Source organism: Lissotriton vulgaris, chromosome 7 (assembly GCF_964263255.1).
Source record: "Lissotriton vulgaris chromosome 7, aLisVul1.2, whole genome shotgun sequence".
Lineage (NCBI taxonomy): Eukaryota > Metazoa > Chordata > Amphibia > Caudata > Salamandridae > Lissotriton > Lissotriton vulgaris.
In genome coordinates, this window is record NC_141695.1 from 573486061 (window position 1) to 573509127 (window position 23067).

Sequence of the window (23067 nt, forward strand, 5' to 3'; positions counted from 1 at the left end):
ATACCTTCTGGCGTCCTTCCCACGGATGAGTCTGAATTTCTGATGCATCCTTGGGATCTTGTGCGATTGAGCCTTGTATAATAAATACACTGCATTCATGGTGTCATAAAGTTTTTTTTTTGCAGGTTCAATACATTTTGACACATCGCTGCCTTGGCGCAGCTATGTGTAATTTCTTGTAAATAAATCCAGTCCAGTTCCATTATTTGAGGCGCTTGTTTGACAAACCTTATTTGCTGTATTCGAGGTGGCACAGGGACCGCCCTGCCTTCCCTCGTGGATCTACAGCTGTGAGGGGCTGTTTTTCTACAAAGTATGTCGAAATCACAACGCCCGATGAAGGCCGCACTACCAAAGGAGCCTGTGATGCAACTGGACTTGAAAGAAGAGGATGATGTCTTCAACACACTTGTGTCCCTGGAGAAGCAGATGCTGGAGCTGATGCTCGAGAACTTGGAACTGAGACAGGACCGAGATCGAATGATAGTTGAGGTGGAGAACCTGTACCGTCGGCTCAGTCCAAGCCGCCACACCATCAGCCAGGATTCCCAATGCTACAGTTCCGCATGAGTCACGACAGCCGAGGAGTTTCCCTGGACCTCAGCAGTCAAAAACCACAAGCTGAAGATAAGACAACGGAGTGTGCTCAGGAGCAGGCAACAAGCAGCATCAAAAGCCAATGGCGCCAACTGAGGAGACACATTGAAAAGCTACGTGGACAAGCAGGTTCTCGCTCAGTGGGGCACAAGCGTGAGCGGGACCTGGTGAACAGTGTCACAGACCATGACAAGGAACTTGCAAAACTCAAGGAGGAGCTGCGGGAGATGAAGCTGAAGAAGGGTGGCCGGTGGCGAAGCAGCAAGAGTCCGGACCAGGAGCTGCAGGAGCTTCGACGGGAGGTTGCAGAGAGCAAGAAGGTGGCTGAGATTCACGACCGGGAGCTGGAGAAGCTTAGGCAAGAGGTTGCAGAGGGCCACCATATTGTAAAGCTGAGGACGTTTGAGCTGGAAGATCTGAGGCAGGAGATGGAGAAGAACCGACTGACAGGAGAGAGCCAGGACCAAGAATTGGATACATTGAGGCATGCGATCGAGGAGAACCGAAGGAAGGTGATGGAGAGTCCAGAGATGGAAGCCCTGAGGCAAGAGATTGCTGCTAGTCGGGAGCTTATATGCCAACAGCAACAGCTACTGCAGGAGCAGCTTGCCTCCTCCCTCTGGAACGACCTCCCCACTACGATTCGGGGCTCCTACTTTCTGGAGGAGCAGCTCCGCCTGCAGGAGGACCGGGCGGCCTTTGAGGAGCAGAAGCGCATCTTCCAGGAGGAGAGGAGGAACTTCACGGAGGCCGCCATCCGTCTGGGACGAGAGAAGAAGAGGTTTGACGAGGAGCGAGGACTGCTGGCTAAACACTGCTTCCTGAGCTCCACTTCGGAGGTGGCAGATGCATATACCCCACCCTGGACCAGGGGCTCCTCACAGGCTACGTATACCATTGAGGCGCCGACCCGTCTAGACTCCACGGTGGTGATCAAGCCATCTTCTACCTCCTTCTCGAGGCACCACTCCGCTGGTTCCTCCACTCCTAAATGTGTGTATGAACGTCGACCACTAGCACGATCTATGAGCACCCCCAGTACCACTGAGGCTTACAGACGGCCGATATTCAGTCTGGACCAAAGGCTTTTGGCCTCAGTGGGGTCTGAGCGACCTGAACGGTGCAGTGGTTGCAGCCCACGCATGGAGTACAAAAAGACTCCCGCATGGAACAGAGGAGCACCTATGGAGGTCTTGAGTCCGGATGCCCTTCCTGATTGTTTCTTGCATCCCACATCAAGCTTCTCTCCTTCCCACAGAGACTGCAGCAGTGTGGATACATCGCCAGTATTTCTCTCCAAAAGTGGATCCTCTCTGGAGGACACAGGCCCACCCAGCACAGCTGAGCTCTACAGAGTGCTGGGCCTCACTGCACGAAACCGCCAGCACAGTGATAATCAAAGCTTGGTAGAAGGCAGTGAGAGTGACAGCCTCGGAGAAACGCCCCAAGAAGAGACACGCCCTTGGATGTACAGCAACACACTGGCTGAAACAGAAAGGAAAATCCAGACCAGCTACAGGAAGAGCGGGAGCACGCCCCCTGCCCAGACAGAGCACTACTCTGAGATCTGTAGTAACCTCCTCAGTCGCTTGTGATTAACAGCAGTTTCCAACCTGCTTCTGACGTAGGGGTTTGGGATTGACACACATTTTACATGGGACAATCTGGCAACAGGCCAGGAACCAGTATTGGGTGATCAGAAAGGAGGGTGCATGACAGAACTTCTGCCCTCTCTCGGCGGGATGGTACCTATATTTGGGGGGGGGGGGGGGGGGGTTACTGATGGCAACTGTTTGCTTTATTTCAGAAACAGAAGTCTCCTGCATAGGGACCCTTGGGTCGTTCTATATTTTCGTGACTGTTGAAACATTTCCGCTTGGTTTTATTGCTGTGATCAACCTTTTAGTGCACATCATAAACGGTATTCCTTCACCCCTACGATCACTGCCCAATCGATTTGGACAGTCTCCCAACGACCCCACAGAGTACGCTGACCGACAACTTGTGCCACCCCCAACTCTGTACATAAGTCAGAATTCTCCGGTCCCACTTAAACGTTACCAGCTGTATCCCTTTGCATTTGTAAATAAATCCCCCAGTTTGTAAGCACAAGGAAATAGAGATTTATTTTCAGTGTTGTCTATAGAAATCATAGTTAACAGTGACACACAGTGGCCACACAACTGTAGCAGACAGCACAAAGAGGCCCATATATTCAAACTAATGCACAGACACACACGCAAGCTTATAATTATCATGAGTGTCATTTCATGAAAATTATCACCCCCAAATCACTGAACATTTCCTTCCTTCCTTTGTAAAGAATAGATTGAGAGTTGGGGCATAGATACATTTCTCCACAAGATAATTTCAGGGATGTGGGGCATTTGAAAGCAGAGAGAAGTATCACCAAGACCTGTGGTGGATATCGTAAAACTCACAGCAACAACATGCCAGGCTGGAAACTAAAATGTTCATGAACAAGACAAGATGTCATCAAATATCTGGAATGCCATCAACAGCTAAACTTGTCAAGTTTCACCTATCCTACTCTTCCAAAAGGAATTGAATACTCATCTTCAAAGTAACATCTCACCCTTGAGCAACTCCTTCTGTCATTGAAATCTTTCGAAAAAGTCAGCTGTCAGTAACAAGCAATGGAGGTGTGGGAGCAGAATTCCATACCCCAACATTCAGGACACCCCAAAATTCAAATCACCCAAAATGTATCTTTGGTGGTTCTGCTCCAGGGTGATCTTGCACTAAAAGGTACCCTCCCCGACATCTGTTTAGCAGAGTAGCAATTAAGTAATTGTGACCACTCAATAACTGAGTTCTAGAACAGGGGAAAAGTAAAAGGATTTTATTACAAAATCTCATAATCAAGAGGAACAGAATAAGTGAAAAGTGCCATAAGGGCTCAAATACCAAGAACATAGTAAGAGATCAGAAATACTCCTCTGCCCAAATGAACAGCAATTTCAATAAGAAGAATGGGCAAAGGCTCTAATAGAACAGGAACGTATTCTCTGAAATAAAATGCACAGAGTCTCTGGTAGAAAAAAGAAAGTCATTGGGCTTACCCCTAAAACATAGGGGTTCTTATGCACAATTTGTACATAAATAATGAGAAGGAAAGACAGCCATTGCATGACATGTTCAAAGATTACACATATTGGACAAATCACAGTCAGAAGTGCCATCATAATGCTCATAACACTCACCCACTTTTACCTAAATGTCAGGCAGATTCTGTTATGTTGCTATTAAAAAAATGTGCACATTGTTATGAAACATTACAAACAATAAGCCATACACAAGAGGATATTGCTATGCCTCACCAATGGAACCACAGAGGAAGGACGTTAAAAACATGTTACATTGAGAACAGTAGGAGGTACGTTCCCAATATATGCACACTAGGAAAAATCCATTACTTTATTGTGTTCACTCTGCATAACCTGTGGGGAGAGATGATATGCAGAAATGGGAGGGGTAGCGAGCAAGAGCTAGATGAACAGCATCAGAACATCATCCTGGTGGACTAATGTGGCGTTTTGTGAAAATGTGACACAATTAAACTACATTACTGAACACACTTTTAAAAGACATAAAAAACACATTTCAGCTAGAATTTTATTAATAGACTATTTGCATATCCTATTCATCATAAAAAGAATTAACACTTAATATTGATTGTCACCCAGAATTATGAATCTAAATCAACTTTTACTGATCCCCCTTTCATTCGTTTATAATCACTGAAAACACATTAATAAAAACGTTATTAACCAGACAATCATTTAATAGATATCATTGTCATCACTTTAATCTCCTTTCTGAAATCCTCCTTTGCCATCTGGTTGTACGCATGATCCATTATAACTTCCATGGATCTTTTCATTTTCTTCATCCTATTTATATCTTTACCCTTGTCTTTACATCTTCCAATCACACAAAAGAAACAGAACAATTGCACAGACCCTTATATTTATTACAGGTGTTAATATTGATTTCAAAGTACTGTCATCCAGAACAGAGCTCTTTTCCTTAATTACTTTACAACCCCCTTCCTGTGCCAGAAGAACATCTAATGTTAACCTGTGCAAAATAACCATAGCTCTAGTAGCAATTGTCTATGCATTCTCCTGTTTCAATGGTCCAGCTGTATCTACTGCCAGTTTGTCTATTAAAGTAAAGTAATTTTCACATCATTAATTTCCACTTCTATAGAAAGAAACGCATGACCTAGTATGATTAAGATAACTTTTCAAAAGCTCGCTTTCATTTTCCTCAGGTCCACTCCATCATTCATTTCATTCCTATGATAAATTCTAGGAAACACTAAAGTGCGGTAGCAGGAACCAATCCAATTTCTCTGCAAATTGAATTAAGCATTCTTGATACAAAGATAATAAATTACTCTTTACATTGGTTCACCGCCCTTTAAATAATCTCTAAACAACTCATAACTTCTTTCGCACTCTCTCTTTCCCACATTTTGAGCCTTAACATTTTTCAAAGACCTTCATTCCATATACAACTCACCTTTCGGATCCTGCTCCATACATAACCTAAAATGCTTTTTCGGAAATCTAAATATTTCCTCTTCTTGTTCTTCCTCTACAGCCTTTCCCTCTTCCAAATTTCTCACAATCTTGACTCATCTCTCATTGTATTCTCTAATGAACTCATTTGCTTCTTATCCAAACCACACACATACTCCTGATTTGTAGTTTTAGGTACATGCTTGGTTTGTACAATTCTCTAATATTTATCACATTTCAAATGTGAAATTAATTTTACTAGAGGATTTTCTAGAGACACATTAAAATCAATCAGGTAAGAAAAATGAAAATCATTTTTGCTAAATATAACAAAATACACATTGCAGGATAAAAAGTAAGATACTGGAAGTTGAGTATACAGTATGCCACCACCAAAAGAAATAGTAAGTAAAGTGAAACATAACATCTATTAACTTGCATATTTCATTGCATGCTCTTATGTCATTCTGCTGTATATGTTATCATGAAAACATTATTAAAACGTTCTGTATGTTCTAAAATACTATGATCAAAATCATTTCTAACAGTAGCTAACTCAATATTATTAGAAATATAGCCCACCATATATAGTAAGCACACCAACAGCCCAATTAAAATTAATAGCATTGTTAGTAATGTCAATATCCCTACAATTTCACAGCATTTGCTATACTCCATCTTCGAATGGAGACAAACAAATCTATTGTAGAACTCAAAACTAAAAAAAAATACATTTTTTCTTGTTCTCCTATTTCATTAAAACGATAACTAAAATAAACAATTAGACCTCTCTTTCTTATGATTTTCCAAAATTTCATTTTAGTCATTAAGTCTCTTAAAATATATCACCTTGTTCAGTAATTGTCTTTAATTTCAACTTTATCTAACAGTCTCTTTATTCTTTCAAGGTGGTTCTTCTTTTTTTCTTCACTCTCAGAGTCAGTCCTACATTCATATTGGAAATGATTCTCTTACTGAGTTGTAATACTCAGATTACGAATCTTCTTTTTCTTCTTCAGATACTGAAGCTTAGTATACACATTCAGGAGAAGCATACTTTTTTCTGTGTTACTCTCCTTCTCTTTGATCTTTTTGCCATTAGTGATTCACTTTCACTAGTTTTAGCATCTAGCTGTCTCTCAGGACTTTTTTCTGTTTCACAGTGCTTTATTTTTCAAGTTCTTTTCCTTGGAGTACCATCTTTATCCACTCTGAGTTCAGCAACAGATTTCATTGGGAAACAGCGTTTACAACGCTGTTGTTACCACGCAGGTAGGTAACAACGCGGTCATTACAACAACCACATTGTTACAACACGTGGATTTACATCGCAAGTCATTTCTTCGACGTGCGCTAGGTGGAGTGCAACACCAGGGAATGTGTCGCATTTGTCCAATCCAGCACATTTCCTGCTCTTGCGCTAACTGGAGTAGGAATAGTAATTTATACTATTCCTAAGTCCATCTAGCGCAAGTCATAGAAATGACTTGCTATGTAGAGCCACGCATGGTAACAACGCAGTTGTTGTAACGACTGCGTTGTAACCTACTGCGTGGTAATAGCATGCGTAGTAAAGTTCTATATTCGATTTTATTAGATTCTCTTTACTTTCCAGTTCCAAAGAACTTTGAACAACGTTTTCAGCTTTGTCTGCTTTGTTCACTGTAATTGATCTCTTCCTCTTATATTCTTTGGAAGTGCAACATATCATAGTTGGTACCAGAGACTACATCTTCATGCTGCCTCTCATGAATTGGACTGTAAGAGCTCTTTACTCTGATCCCTTTGATTTACTTCACCGGTTTTGAAATTTGTACCTCCCTCTCTAGATCCATGCTTTGAAACTGAACTTGACTTCATGCCTGTCTTTGCACTTGACTCTGTGGACTTATGCCTCGTTACTCAGCTGATTCTTTCACTGCTTCTGCTGCTCTCAGTCTTTTCTTTGTGTGAGCAGTATGGATCCACTGGGGCAATTCAGTGCACTTGACCGCAGTGTTTGTCATCAACATTACTTTGGAGGGTCCACCGCCACCTCTCCTCAAGGCAACTTTTTCTAAGGCGCTTCCTTTCCTCTATCCAATCTCCTGGATTCAAGTTGTGACAGGGAATGTCCTTTATTTCTTCTGTTGCCTCATTCACCCAATAAGAGATAAATATCACCATATCAGTGAGACCTTTGCAGCCATCAAACACAATGTCATCACCTGAAGGTACATATGCAAGTGTCATTGCTCCTCCCATAATGATATCATGGGGCGATAAATCAGTTTTTTCGTCATGACCACTTCCAGTGGCGGATGGTGATATTTGATTTGTGAGTCAGAAACCAATTGTCGTACTTCACTGAGGTGAGCGAGCATAGCAAGCAAGCCTTACCACCTACAGGGGGGGGGGGGGTTTGAGTGGGTTTTACTCTCGAGAAAAATTTGAAAAAAGAGTGACCAAATGGTGCCCCAAAGTAACTGGCTGACTATTCACATGCACTGTACGGAGCTGTTGGAATTTAAGATTTAGAGAGCTAGAGAGCAGAGGCCCTGACTCATGCCTAGCTCGCACTCAAAATGGTGACTTCCTGTTACAAAAAGCAATTTGCAGAAGCAGAGCATGAAAAGTTATTAAACGTTTACCTAAATCTCTCCTTACAGCCTCTCTTCTAGTCGGCATCTCTCCTAGCCTGTATTTCTCCTTTTACACATGACATCTCTCCCTGCTGCCGCTCTTACAGTCTGCTTCTCTCGCTGTACACATCTCTCCATGTCTGCATCTCTCCCAGTCTGCACCTCTCCCTGTACACCTCTCTACCTATATGCATCTCCCCCAGTCTGCACTTCTCCCTGTATATTTTATTTATTTTATTTATTTTCTTATATAGCGCAGGATTCGACCCCCAAGGGGATATCTCCGCGCTTGTGCCTAGGTGCAGATGCTGGACTGATAATAGAGATGTAGAGCTACCAGTGAACTATGAAGTCGAATAAAGATGGGTTTTAAGGCCCTTCCTAAAAGATTGAAAATTTAAATTAGTTTTTAAGGCAAGTGGGAGTGAATTCCAGAGAATGGGGCCTTTGTGGGAGAGGGCACGTCCTCCCTGTCTTACTCTCTTAATCCCGGGGACCTGAAGCAGTTCCTGATTGCTTGAGCGCAGGGAGCATCCAGGACTATAAGGAATGAACTTGTCTGTTAGGTATTTGGGGCCTGTGCCAAAGAGGCATTTGTGGATGGTACAACAGATTTTATATTTAACCCGCTGCCGAACCGGCAGCCAATGAAGGCTATCCAGAAGCGGGCGGGAAGGGGTTCTGGGCTGGGCATTGAGTACGTTATGTTATGTTATGTTATGTTAAAGTTTTTTATTGTGCGCACAGCTACTCCAGCCAAGGAGCGTCCTGGCGCATAGACAAGGAGAACATAACACAACAGGAAAAGGAGACTAAAAGGAACAGTTAAAACAGATACGTTTTTATTGCTTTCCGGAAGGTCATGAGGTCCTCCAGCAACCGGATATCAACCGGAAGAGAATTCCAAGCAAGTGCAGCTTTTACGCTGAAGGAGCGACCTCCCATCCGGCTGAGCCTAAATCTTGGGACTACAGCAAAAGCCTGACCTTGAGAGCGGAGGGCGCGTGCAGGAACATAGAAGGAGATACAGCTGGACAGAATGTCGGGGCCTATACCTCTCAGGATTTTAAAGGTCAAACAAAGGACCTTAAAGAGAATACGCTTCCTCACTGGGAGCCAGTGTAGGGAGCGGAGAACACTCGCCACCGGGCAAAATCTGGGCAGGCCAACAATCGCTCTGGCCGCCGCATTTTGAACCCGTTGCAGACGAGTAAGCTCGGCCTGGTTAGCCCCGACCAGAAGAGAGCTCGCGTAATCCAGGCGAGAGATGATAGTAGCCTGGATTACCAGCTGTCTGGTTGGCGCATCAAAAAATTTGAGCACAGGTCTTAAGCCTCTCAACAGGCCGAAGCAGCAGGCTGCTGTTCTTTTAGTGTGTCCCACAAAAGAGAGGCCAGCGTCCAGCCAGACCCCTGATTTTTCAGCTCCGACACCGGGGTCGGGGTGGGTCCCAACTCTGGTGGCCACCATTGGTCACCCCACAACTCCACTCCCCTTCCGACAACCATTACCTCCGTTTTAGTGGCATTGAGCTGAAGACAGGACCAGTCCTGCTGCGGTGTTCTGGACCACTTGCAGACAATTAAGTTGTTCCTCATTGGCCGAGATGAGCAGGCCATTGCAGTAGTCCAATATACTGATCACCAACGTCTGGACCAAAGTCTTGCGATGATAGTCAGGCAAGAGTGGAAAAACACGTAGCAGAAGTCCGATGATGTGGAAACATAGGGCCAGATGCATCAAGCGAAATGCGCTCGCAAAAGGGCCAGATTCTGAGAATCTGGCCCTTTGCGGGTGCAATTTTTGCATTTGGGATGCATCATCCCAAATGCAAAAATTGCAAATAAAGAATTCGCTAAATTGCGATTGTTTGCATTTAAGGAATCTCAAATTGAGATTCCTTAAATGCAATGCATGAAAGTATCAAAAATAGCGAATTCGCTAATAGGGCATGCAAATTACCACGAAGTACAACTTCATGGTAATTAGCAAAAACTTAGAAAAAAGCACTTTTGTGCATTTTTCAAAGTTTCATGTTGCGCACACACATGCCCTAAGGGCATGTGTGTGCGCAACATATGTGCACAGATCACATTCAGGGGTGTAACAGGGTGTCCTTTGGACACCCCTGCACCCTTGAACTCGCAATCTCAATTTGCGAATCGCTAATTGCGATTCGCAAATTGCGATTGTCTTCCCATTCATTCCTATGGGCCTCTAGGCCCATAGGAATGAATGGGGAGGTATTCATTAATTGCAACTCGCAATTTGCGAGTCGCAATTAAGGAATTCTAAGGAATCTCTATTTTTGTAGTGATTGCTTGATGCATTCCATTTTGCCATTCCTTATTAGCGATTCCTTATTTTTCGCTAATAAGGAATCGCAAAATGTATGCTTGATGCTTGGCATGCTCTTTAAGCATTAGTGCCTGATCCAAACATACTCCCAAATTTTTAACGGTATGTTTTGGACTTGGCACTGGCCCGAGATCTAGAGGCCACCATTCTGGGGACCACAGAATGGTCCATGTACAAATCCGGAATTTAATCTAATGTTTGAAAAATTGTAAGAAAATGAACATTGCATACACTTTTCACAGAGCAGGTCCAGCAACTGAGTGAGTCCATGTGTAGACTATGTAAAAGGATGAGACATGACCTAGCACGCGCACTCATTGCAGTCTTCGAACGCTGAGCCTCCCGCTCATAAATGGATAATACGAAACTTCCTTTCAAGCACCCCTCATTCAACACACAAGCTTTGAAAGAGGAATTTATGTAGGCAAACATTTCCATTTTATAATAAAGTATATTAAACCAGCGTAGCGTTACACCTGTTTCCAAACAAGACCCTGAAGAGAAGAAATAACTCGTTCAGGTGTTGTTACCTCTGTGTTCCTCGAACGGTCAAATTCATGCAGGTGGTGTTGAAATTTGTGAATCTCCCACTTGTTTACTGCCTTGCAAGTGGATAAACAGTGGCACAGCAACAGGCACACGAGAAAAAGCAGCATCTTGACTTGTTCAAGATTCTCCTTAAAGCTGACATGAGTCCCCCTAGCACCGAATCATTCAGGAACTATCACATAGACCGGACAGGCTACTGACTATCTATTTCACCTGGGATTGCTGACAAAACCTAATAATTTGGAACAGTACTTTGGTGAAGGATTGTACCTGCCTGCCATAGTTCTTCCCCAAACTCCCTTTGCAATATGTGGTACAAAGAGGGTCAGATCACACTGAATAATCAATGGGTTTTTCCTGCAACAGTACACTTTCAATCAATATTTTGAGGACACCGCTATGTTTTGAGTTACGGCATTGACATATATTTGACTGAATCCTGTTTCTTAATGGGTAGAAAATGTTGACTTACACAGGTAGGTATTAACTTAAGAAGCACTATTTAATACTAACAGGGTCACTTCTCTCAATAGGGATGAAGTTGAATGTGGATGAAAAATGTGTATTACGCGATAGTAAAATAAGTTTTTGTTTGAGGGCTTGCTGGGGCAGTATCAACTAACCAGGTACGGGCCAACTGTAACTTTGAAACTACGTCTATTGGGATATTTGATGAGCGACGACCTTGATAAAATATGTTGGCGTACTTACGATGAATGGGCAGAGACACACAAAAATAAATGCTAAGCAGAAGGAGGTAATTTGATAAATACCAGTTGCGTCTCGCAATGGTCGTCGGGGGGGGGGCGGTAACGCAGGCGTGGGGGCCGGAGGGGGGTTTAAAAATAAAGTTTAAACATTTAAACTTACCTGACCAGGCGGGTCTGCGCCGCCTCTGCTGTCTGCTCCTGGGCCGGGGTCCGGTGCTTTGGCACCTTCTCAACATCTTGCGTGAGTGGCTGGCAACCCCTGGCTCACAGCCAATCCAGACGCTGCTCCAGCAGCGACAGGATTGGCTGAGGGCAGGGATACTCCCTGCCCGTTAGGAGACCAGGGGCTGCACATGAAGCAGCCCTCGGTCTCTTAAGGGTAAGGTTGGTGCACATGCTCGGGCTGATCGTAAACATGATCAGTCCAAAAACGAACATGCGCACTATTACGCTGTCTGATGTCACTCAACCCGGAGAGTGCTGCGGCAGCCCCACACACTTCAGCGTCCATGTTCTACTTCTGGTGCTAATTCCAACCAGGAGTCCTGATTGCTGCAGTTAGCGTCAGAAGTAGAACGATGGGGCCGTGGCATTAGTGGGGCTACACCCCAATGCCCCCAATAGACGCACTGCCTCTGAGTCTACTTCTCATGCTCATCAAACAAGAGGAAAGGCATCAGGTCATTTCAAACCAGATGAAGCACAAATGTCTGCCAGTGTAATCTTGAAGAGTTCTATTTGCTCTCTCTAAAACTCCAGAAGATTGTGGTTGATAACTACAATTAACAACAACTAAATCTCTGGTTGATGTGTTCCATGATCTGTCTCAGTAAATGTCAGAAGAATGAATTGTGGAATTAACCCTCTCAACAACAATTTGGCAACTGTAAGACCAATTCTGCCCTGTAGTTATATTTGACAGAAAAGATGCTTCCAAGGTCTCAGAAATGGAGCATACTGCATAGGCAGATCTCAATGCTCCATATTGGTCTCTTAGATACGAACCATCAACAAATGTCAGATCAGCCATTTGCAAAAGTATCTCTTTTTTTAATACATATTTCTTTGTATTAGCACTTGTCAATGACTCTCATACAACTAAAAAGCAACATTGTCAGTATAATAGAGTAGTTGTGGGGGGAGTGGGAAAGGGAATAGCATAGGGAGCAATGTAGAAGGCATCATCACAAAGGACATACCAGGACATAGTCATGGAAAATATCACACAAACTACATATCACAGCCTTTACCAGGCCACAACCCCAGACACAAAAAGGACATTGTAGAGTAGTTATAACTTTATGAACTATGGTCTTGAAAATGGTGAGTGTTGAGTGTGACTTTTCCCAAAGAGCCACATGGGTGATGGGGTTGGATCTGTACCTACATTAGACAGTGGGGATGTCTGAAACTGGTCCGGGGGTGTCCGAGTTTCTGTGCCGAAGAGAGGAGTTGAATGGTTCAATATATCCTTAGGTCTAGAATGAGGAGGAATAAGTTCCCAGTATATGGACAGTTGTTGTAATATTGTGAAAACATTTTAAATGAATTAACCTCAAAATATAGTTTGGGGACATGATTTTCAATTTCCCACAGCAACAATCCCATTGAGTGTCTGTAATAGGTGAGGAATTGCCCCTATGGATAAAGGTAGGAGAATACCCTGAAATACCTTTTATGTGCATGCAACACAGCCCCTTTTTCAATAGTGTTATTATTTGCGGGTTGCAGGCCAAAGGGATAGAGGGGGAATAAAGGTGTGGCAGTTTAGCTCTTTTCATCAAGCATACCCATGCCCAGCAAACACATTCAACAGTGTTAACCTCTTTTCTGGGATGCCTGTAGGGTCGATACAGTGCTACCGAAAGTGCATCTGGGGCAGTATGATCTAATTACACAGCTACATGTGATTGCAATGGGGTTGAGTATAGCTAAAAATGGAGGAATTGGCCTTGAGTACACCCATACCTTCTTAGGTGAGTGGGAAGGTGAGAAGATCTCAGGAGACCCTGGGCTGTTTGCCTGCCCATATTACTGTAACCATTTTTGACTCCAATTGACTTAAATTGACCGAAGAATTTAACTGTAGGTAGGAGTTGCATATTGTATGTATTATGCTGGAGTCCATTTCCTTCTCCTAGCAGCAGCAGTGACAATGTGGGTTGGCTAATTCCAATAATTCACATTAAATGCTTCAGATGAGGTGTAATTCTGTGAATCTTCTGTGCTGTGAAACTGAAGCCTGGAAGACCGCTAAACAAGCATTACTGCTAGGGTTCATGTTTGCCTGAAAGAAATGCAAATGTGCGCAATGAGTTAATTTACAAATGTAAAGAATGGCTTTAATTGATCTAATCACTGGAAGGTTTGTGATGGCAAATATTTAATTGGCAGTGGAAAGTGTTAACAACTGAGCTGTGAAGTTGTGAGATGTTGAAGGGACATTATATTTTGGAAGCATAATTTTCTCTTAAAACCTTTTCAGTATTTTGTAGCAGTCCATCTTATACTCCATATAATGCAAGTTCAAAGTCACTATTCCACACTGCAATATTCTACCTGTGGTTCGCTAGTTACACACAGTTCTCTGCAGTGTATTAACAAATAGACTTTTACAATGCACTTTAGTGTATTTGCCACTGAATACCAACTTTTTTATTCTTCATTTAAGTTATGCGCCATTTTATACGTAGTTATCTTATTGTGAAATTTACAGAACTATGCTGCCCTTTTGATGTAACTTACCACCATCTAGGACCGTACTTCAGTCACTGCTCTGTGAGTCCAACCTACGGTGGACCACCCCCTGAAGACGTTTCTTTCATTAATTCTGGCTGCCCCTTGTATCACCATATCACCTTGTCCTGAGGAAGACCCGTCGTGCCTATTAGTCAATCACGCAAACCACTGGGTCGAAAGGTCGACATGCTCCTGATAATCCTGAACCTACTCTCTCAGTCCCACGTGAAAGGTAAATGTAAATCCCAAGTGGTTTGGAGCTTTATATACCAAGGGATGGATGTCCTTTGAATGACCAGTTTCAGCAAACTCATACAGGACTATCTATATTTTTTTCACATTTAGCACTTTTCTTGCACCTTTTTTCACTACATCACTTGTGCCATTGGAACAAATTGTGTGTTCATGAACTTTGACAGCCTTCTAAATGTTATCTTGACCCCATAAAGTTCAAAATAATTAATTGACTTATCCTCAAATACAGACTTTGATTGATTTAATTTTGGTGTGGTTTTTGTTTTTGAATTCATGGTGTTTGTCCTTTCTTCTCTCCCCTTTTCATTGGTTATTACTGAAAGGTTTGAGCATTGTTACTTATTGTTATTAGTTTTTTGATTATTGTGAGAAGTTGGCCTGGCATATGATGTCCACTATTCTAGTGGGCACCTTGCACCGGTCCAAACGACCATTATTGATGGTAGGTTTAAAGTCAGACTGTCATCTAGCAGAGACCCACTAGGTCCTGCCTTTAAAGCCATGACTAGTGAGGTGTGGTGTGTGCACCTACCTACACTTCTTGGTTTCCTACTACACCGCTCTAGTAGTTGTAGTCAGGGTGTGCTAAGCCCTTAACACCTACAACTGCTAAGTTTAGTAGAACCTATGTATTTTAAGCTTGATGTATATGTACCTGCTGGTACCATAATGTGATTTTTCAAAGTATATTCTCAAGATTATTTGGTAAAACAATGCAAGCTCTAATCCCACACGCTACACAACAATGTGAGAAGTTGGCCTGGCATATGATGTCCACTATTCTAGTGGGCACCTTGCACCAATCCAAACGACTCTTATTGATGGTAGGTTTAAAGTCAACCTTTAAAGAAAGCTATCCCAGTGGTAGCTGTGGAGAGCAGCCTTCAGGCTAAAATTTAGAGGCGAGTTCAGCTAGTTGTTTTACCAATTATAATCTCTTGAATGATCAAATGAAAGCACACCACACAAGTTATATATCATATATATATGTATTTATTCTAAACACAACCCCTCTGGACTCTTTATGAGGTCAGAGGTGAGAGTACAATACAAGGAACTTAATTAACATACAATAAGTTGCACAGTATTCGTTATGCCCTAGGGGCCTCACAAACCATATACTAAAATAGTGATATAAGAACCATGTGAGGGTTAGAAAGCAGACCTAAGGCCTGTAAAACCACAGGGGCTACCAGGAACCACCCAAGGTAGGGACACAGGAGGCCCACGTGGGACGCGTACAGTGTCTAAACATCGCCGCGGATCACCGTTGACTTTCTATGGAGAACGAACAAGTTACAATTTTACAGATTAAGGGCACTTAGAGGTGAACTACGATGGAACCCTTTTAGACTAGAACACTTCGAGAGTCAAGACCCATGGGAGCACCAGAGTACTCGTGTTACCTCACCCAGGGAAGCCGGGTGCATAGGTGTCTTTTGGTGTCGGGTTTTGTCCTCGTTTCCTATGGAGAGCTGCGAAGAAATGCTGCAGGCGATCAGAGGAAAAGTGGCTGGGTGGATCCAAGAGTGGATCGGAGCTGTGAAGAACCTGAAAGCAGAGGGGACAGTGTCTGGGTCACTAGCGGGTGACCAGGATGGCGAGGAGAAGATGCCAATCAATGTCGGGTGATTTCAGATGAAAAAGGTGAAGCTTGACTCTTCAGCCACGAGGACCAGGAGGCGTCAACAACAACCAGGAGCTGGATTAGATCTGTCTTACAAAGGATGTCGAGTTCGCAGCATCAGAATCTGGATTGGACCCAACAAGCCTTGGCAACAGCAACCCACGCAAGATGTCGAGATTGGCTTCGGTTCAGACCAGCAAAATCTGGGGGACTTCTCCTTTGGAGAGGAGTGACGTCTGGAGCAACAAGGAAAGCTCAAGAAATCAAGGATTGGCCTACATGGGGGCTCACTGCCCAATGGACAACGAACCGCAAAGGCGTCTCAAGCTGGAGTGAAGAAAGGAGACTCACAGGTCACTCGTGGCATGCTGGCCTCTGCACTTTGGTGCAAAAGGTGCTCAGGCAGGGGCTTCAAATACCCCAATGCACAACTTTGGGATACCTCCGGAAGTAGGTGCATGTGCAAAAATACAGGATGTCCTGGAGTTCAGGTCCCACGTCTCTCGTGTCAGCTACGGGTCTCAGCTTTGCTGGGACCTCGGATCAGCTTCAGAGATGTCTGGAAGTCTATGTCCTGTGTCACAGATTCTTCGGAATCCGGCAGGAGCCTCAAAAATGCAGACTGGCAAAGATGCAGTTGGTGCCTGTTTGAACAGGGTGGTCACTCCTTGACCACAAGGGAGATTTCTTCTATCTTCCAGTCGATATGGAATGTCGAAGGTCCAAGATATATGTTGCAGAGTTTCGTCCAGGGTAATCTAAAGTCCTAGGGACTGGGATCCTATTCTTAGGTTGGACTAAGTCTAAAGTCCCTCCTGTAGGTGGACCTGGGGAGGGGGTAGTTACACCCCTTCCCCTTTGTCCAGTTTTGCGCCAGAGCTGGGGATGAGTGCCCCAGCAACTGGTTTGAACTGGGAAATGCTTAGAGCACCTTGTGTGCCTCAGGCAGTTTCTGAAAAGCATTCACTAAATGCAACCCACTGTGCCCCATTACAATAAAGCCTGTCTGGGGAGGTGCTAGCACCTCCCTGGACAGGAAACCTATTGTCCAGGCCTCCCCTGCTGGAGTTTTGTCCAGCAACAGGAGGGCAGACTCACGTCTGTGGCAGCAGCATCCATTTTGTGATGCTGGGGCTCTGTTTAACTTTAACCGGGTTCACCAGTATGTACATGTCTTCTCCCTCTAGAAGGATGGAATGCTACCCCCACCACCAGAACAGGTGCCAAGTGTTCGACACCTTACAACACATGTTTTGATAAAGCTAAACCAAAGTTAGCATTAACCGAGAGGATTATAACGCACTTAAGAGTACATGGTATGACTATAACATAGAAAAACTATAAGGAGATGGTTCTGAAAGCTGCAGAGGGGCTCAGCTCATGCTAGGGCACCCTCTCACACAAAACCAAGAACTCTGCCTCCAGGATTGTCATGGCCTGCCATAGGAGTGACTTATGGGTTACTATGTGTCTATATGTAAAGGTAAATATAGGTATACTATATCTAAGTAAGGGGTGCTTACACCACCTTACCCAGGCTGCAAGTGCAGACTTGTGGTGTCAGTTTGGAAGGCTAACCACGGGTGGCACAAAACATGCTTCAGCTCCTGGTAGGCCTCTGGGGTACCTTTGCCCTGGGTATCTAAGGTACCATATACAGGGACTCACAAAGGTGACCCAGTAGCCAATCTGGTGTGTTCCTAAATTACATGGAGTCCATTTTATAGAGAAAGCAGATAGACTGAGGCCCTGAATAGCAGGGTCCCAGTCCAACTAAGTCAAAAACCAGCAAAACACCAGGCAAAAAGTGGGGATAACCATGCAGTAAAATTCCACCTTCCTACAATTATTATTCAGTATTATTTAGTAAACCAAATAATAATTATGTACCCGACAGAATGAACATTTTAAACATTCTTGTAAACACAGGTTCTGAGGAGCACAGGTCCGCCCCATTATACTAGGTGAGAATTAAGCCTGCTGCCCAGGTTGGCAGCTATGGCTGTAACATCTCATCCTGGGTAGAGGGATGGTCGCAGGCTGAAGCAAGTATAAGAACTCAAACTTGTCTCCCGTTATTGCAGAAAATTTCACAAAACAGAGCAGTTTTCAAACATTTCCTCTGGGAAAAACCCTCCAAACCTTCCCCCCATAAACATCAACCTCACTCCCTCTACATACAATTCATTTGCTAGTTTTAGGTCCCACCACTTTCAAATGCCACCACCTGCCGCTGGCCTTCATCCTTGGCTGCCTCCATGGTCAGTTTCCTTTCCTCTGTCCTGAGCGTGGCTATCTCCAGCCTGAAGTCTTCTTTCGCCTTTCCATCAGCTCCTTTGGGGACAAACTGCAGGAAGATACACTGCTATCTTCTCTGACACAGAGCTCCAAATTAGGGGTCAAGGTATCCCTACAACAGGCTGTTGCCTTACAAAACGGAGATACAAACCCTCTCCTTGCCTGTCCATCGCCTCATCTCCTTCAGTTGCTGTAGCAAGTGACTGGTGGGCTTCGACCCAGGCCTTTTGCAGTTCCACCTTCCTGGTGGTACTCCTGGCTGTAAGTCCCCATTCAGTACAGAACCCCATGAGAGCTGGGCCACAGTATAGAATTCCATGTTTGCCAGCTCAAGCGTCATTGTTGTAGAGGTATTTTCAGACACAACAGACAGAGAGAAAATCTTGAAATTCTTGAAAATTCAAAAAGGCCAATGAGGAAGAATTTAAACTGGAACTGGTCTTAGATCTGGGATAGAGGTGTACACAAAATAACTGTCTGACACTGCAAAAACACAATTCCAATCCTCACCGCTGTGCACCACTGTAAGAAATTGGGTTAATGGTTGACTGTGGTGTTGTGCTCTGGTCAAGCAACAACTACAGTCCTTATCAGGGTAAGACACAAGCAAACTCCAAATTAGTCTGTGCTCAACCCCATGGTAGTTTGTCACAGTGTAGGTGGCTTAACTAAGATGCAATGTGTAAAGTATGTGTGCAATACTTAAAACAGTAACCCAGTGAAAACATCACCCAAAAAGATCCCACACCACATTAGTAAACTAGGGCTGAATTTAATAAATAAAACTAGATTAAAAAAAACTCCAATCAGTAGAACTGGAGTTGTGAGTTGTTAAAGAATAAAGTGAAAAATAACACCTAATAGCTTTAAGCGTCAACCGCAACTATCTGGTTGCAGTGGACTGGGTCAAAGTCGAAACTTCAGGCCGACCATGATGGAGCGCAGGTTGAATCCAGCCCCTGATTAGTCCCACTGAAGGTTTACCTTCTCAAATTTGTCCCAAGAGTCCCCTCAAAGTTCTAGATTGCCTTGAGGAGCAGGGAGAGCCCCACTCAATTCTGTCTGCGAAACGCAAGGAACTGGCCATTCGAGGGGGCTTCGCTGGAGCTTAGCATGAGTGGTCAAAGCTGTCAAGTCAAGTCAAGTCAAGAGATTTATATAGCGCGCTACATACCCAGAGGGTCTCAAGGCGCTTGAAGAAGGGAGGGGAATTACTTCTCGAATATCCATGTTTTGAGTTGCTTTCTGAATGCTAGGTGGTTCTGAGTAAGGCGAAGGTGAGTGGGAAGTGAGTTCCAGGTTTTAGCTGCCAGGTAGGAGAAGGATCTCCCTCCCATGGTGGTTTTGTTGATGCGAGGTACAGTGGCAAGGGCTTGGTTTGAGGATCGTAGCTGGCGGGAGGGGGTGTAGAAGGACAGTCGTGTGTTGAGGCATTCGGGTCCAATTTCGTAAAGTGCTTTGTGTGCGTGGGTTAGAAGACGGAAAGTAATCCTCTTATTGATGGGGAGCCAGTGGAGGTTTTTCAGGTGCCCAGAGATGTGTTCTTTACGCGGGATGTCTAATATGAGCCTGGCTGAAGCGTTCTGGATGCGTTGGAGTTTTTTCTGGAGTTTTGCGGTGGTACCGGCGTATAGGGTGTTTCCGTAGTCCAGGCGGCTCGTGACCAGTGCGTGGGTGACTGTTTTTCTAGTTTCGGTGGGGATCCAACGAAATGTTTTTTTGAGCATACGAAGAATGTTGAAGCAGGATGAAGAAACGGCGTTGACTTGTCTGTTCATCGAAAGTGAGGAATCTAGGATGACTCCTAGGTTCCGTGCGTGGTCCGTCGGGATGGGTGCTTTTCCAAGGGCCTCCGGCCACCAAGAGTCATCCCAGGCGGAGGGGGAGGTGCCTAGGATGAGGACTTCTGTTTTGTCTGAGTTCAGTTTCAGACGGCTGAGCTTCATCCATTCGGCAACTTCTTTCATTCCTTCATGCAGGTTGGTTTTGGCAGTGTTAGGGTCTCTGGTGAGAGATAGGATCAGTTGAGTGTCAACGGCGTAGGAGATGATGTTGAGGTTGTGTTGGCGTGCGATGGTCGCGAGGGGGCTTATGTATACGTTGAAGAGGGTGGGGCTGAGTGAAGATCCTTGTGGTACGCCGCAGATGACTTCAGAGGCCTCTGACTTGAATGGTGGAAGGTGGACTCTCTGAGTTCTTCCGGTGAGGAACGAGGTGATCCATTCCAGTGCTTTTCCTTGGATTCCGACGTTTCTGAGGCGCTGTAGAAGGGTGCTATGACAGACTGTGTCGACGGCTGCGGATAGGTCGAGGAGGATGAGGGCGACTGTGTCTCCATTGTCCAGTAGAGTTCGAATGTCGTCTGTTGCAGCGATGAGGGCGGTTTCAGTGCTGTGTTTGGCTCGGAAGCAGGATTGTGAGGAGTCGAGGGATTTGTTGGTTTCGAGGAAGGTGGCGAGCTGGTTGTTGACCGCTTTCTCGATGACTTTGGCCGGGAATGGAAGGAGCGAGATAGGGCGGTAGTTTTTGAGTTCGGTGGGGTCAGCTGTGGGTTTCTTCAGAAGGGCGCTGAGTTCGGCGTGTTTCCAACTTTCCGGGAAGGTTGCGGAGTTGAGGGAGCAATTGATGACGTCTCGGAGGTGTGGTGCTATAGTGGAATCTGCTTTGTTAAAGATGTGGTGAGGGCATGGGTCTGTGGGGGATCCTGAGTGGATAGAGTTCATCAGACGGATGGTGTCTTCAGTGGAGATAGGGTTCCAGTCATTGAGGGTGTTCAAGGGAGGTGGGGGTCCTGCAGAGGGTTGGGTGGGTTGGTCTTCGGGTCGGTTGTCAAAGCTGTTGTGGATGTCTGCAATTTTGTTGTGGAAGAATGAGGCTAGGGATTCGCAGAGGGCTTGAGAGGGGGTGATGTCGTTGTAGTTGGCTGAGGGGTTGGTAAATTCCTTGACGATGTTGAATAATTCCTTGCTGTTGTGGGCGTTGCTATCTAATCGGTCCTTGAAAGCAGCTTTCTTGGCATTCCGGATCAGTTGGTGGTGTATGCGGGTGGCGTTTTTGAAGGTGTCTTTGGTGTTGGTGTTTGGGTCTTTTTTCCAGGCCTTCTCAAGGGAGCGACAGAGTTTCTTGGATTTCTTAGGATTATCGTTGAACCAGGAGGCCTTCTTGCTGCCTAGTTTGGTTTGTCGTTTTTTCAGTGGTGCTAGGATGTCGGCACTGTTGGATAGCCATTGGGTGAAGTTAGTGGCTGCTTGGTCGGGGTTTGAGGAGTGGGCGGGGGGGTATTGAAGAAGCGATGAAAAGATCTGGTCGATGGTGACTTTGTTCCAGTTTCTTCGAAGAGTGGGTTGGGGATGGTTGTTGAATGTGGATTTGTTGTAGGTAAAGTGAACGCAGCTGTGGTCAGTCCAGAGGAGAGCTGTGGTGTGGCTGAAGGAGACATGTTTGCTAGAGGTGAAGATAGGGTCGAGTGTGTGACCTGCGATGTGGGTGGGGGTAGTGACAAGTTGTTTATGTCCGAGGTTGGCGAGGTTGTCCAAGAGGGAGGTGGTGTTGCGGTCGTTGCTCTTTTCAAGGTGAAAGTTGAGGTCTCCCAAAAGGATGTAATCCTCGGAGGGGATGTGGAAAATTGTTACGTTTTGGTGAACATCATCTGCGCCATCTTGCCTTTTTCTGATGCCACACTTTTGTCATGTGTCCCCACCATTTTAGCTGCTCTGATCAGAACCACTCTCTGCGCGCCCCTGACCCCCAACACGGACCTTCACCCTCACCAACACCCCCACGCACTGATCACTCCCGCTCCCAGATGCCTTGAGCGTAAGCGGCAGCCATTTTAAGCACCATGGCCTCCCTGCCCCTTCCCTGATAGCCAGCGCGTCTCTCGCTCTCCTATCCTCGCAGGTATCCCCCGCACGCTGACAACCCCCTCGCTCTCACATGCCTTGGGCCATAAACCCCTCTTCAGCGCAGCTCTGCCACAGAATCCCATCCTGTTCCCAGCGCGACACCTCCCTTCATTCCTTTCATGGTCCTAAGTCCTTTGATACAAACCCCTTTTCCTGTGTCCCCGTTTGTCTTCCTTGTTCCCAGGCCGCCACCTGGCCCTGCGGATACTGTTTATTACCCCGTACAGTAGGAAGCTTCCCCTGCCCATCAAAGGGCCCTCGAGTTGATCAAAGCCCCCACCCTATGAGATCCGATCAAACTCCACACATTCCGTGAGTCGGCGGAATGTCCAGCTGCGCGATAATCATCACCTGTTGTGACCGGGGTGGGGAATTCAACTGCAAATATATGTGGGAACGGGCCCGAAGGGGAGATTCCGAGGATGTTCTTTCACATGCCAAAATGTTACAAGAATGTGTTACGTGTAATAAAGATCCTAATCCTATGTATAAAAGGCCAGGCCTCCGAGATGCGAGCAGAGCACCTCGTGACGATACTTGCTGTCCGAATTGATGTGTTCTCCTCCGGAGAGAATAAAACCCCGTTTCCTGCCTTTCAGTCTCCAGCGCCTGCTTCTTCATTGATTAATATTGGTGGGTCATAGAGGCGATACCGCCGGGCAACACAGAGAAGGGTCTTTGGTTACTGGTTGTCTTTGCACCCTTCTTACAATTGGCGTCCCAAGCGTGGGGCCCATCAGCGACTCGTGGATCCAGTGGGAGAGGTCCTGACGACAGAGTGAACGACTGCAACGATCGGAAGGTACCCTGTCCGATAGACCCTCGTCTGACAGCCGATCATCCGAACTTCACTGGTTCCGA

At 45.2% G+C, this 23067-nt stretch overlaps 1 pseudogene; it reads left to right on the forward strand.

Annotated features, from left to right (window-relative positions):
• Positions 1-270: 270 nt before the first annotated feature.
• Positions 271-2192, forward strand: LOC147702044 (uncharacterized; annotated as a pseudogene).
• Positions 2193-23067: the final 20875 nt, after the last annotated feature.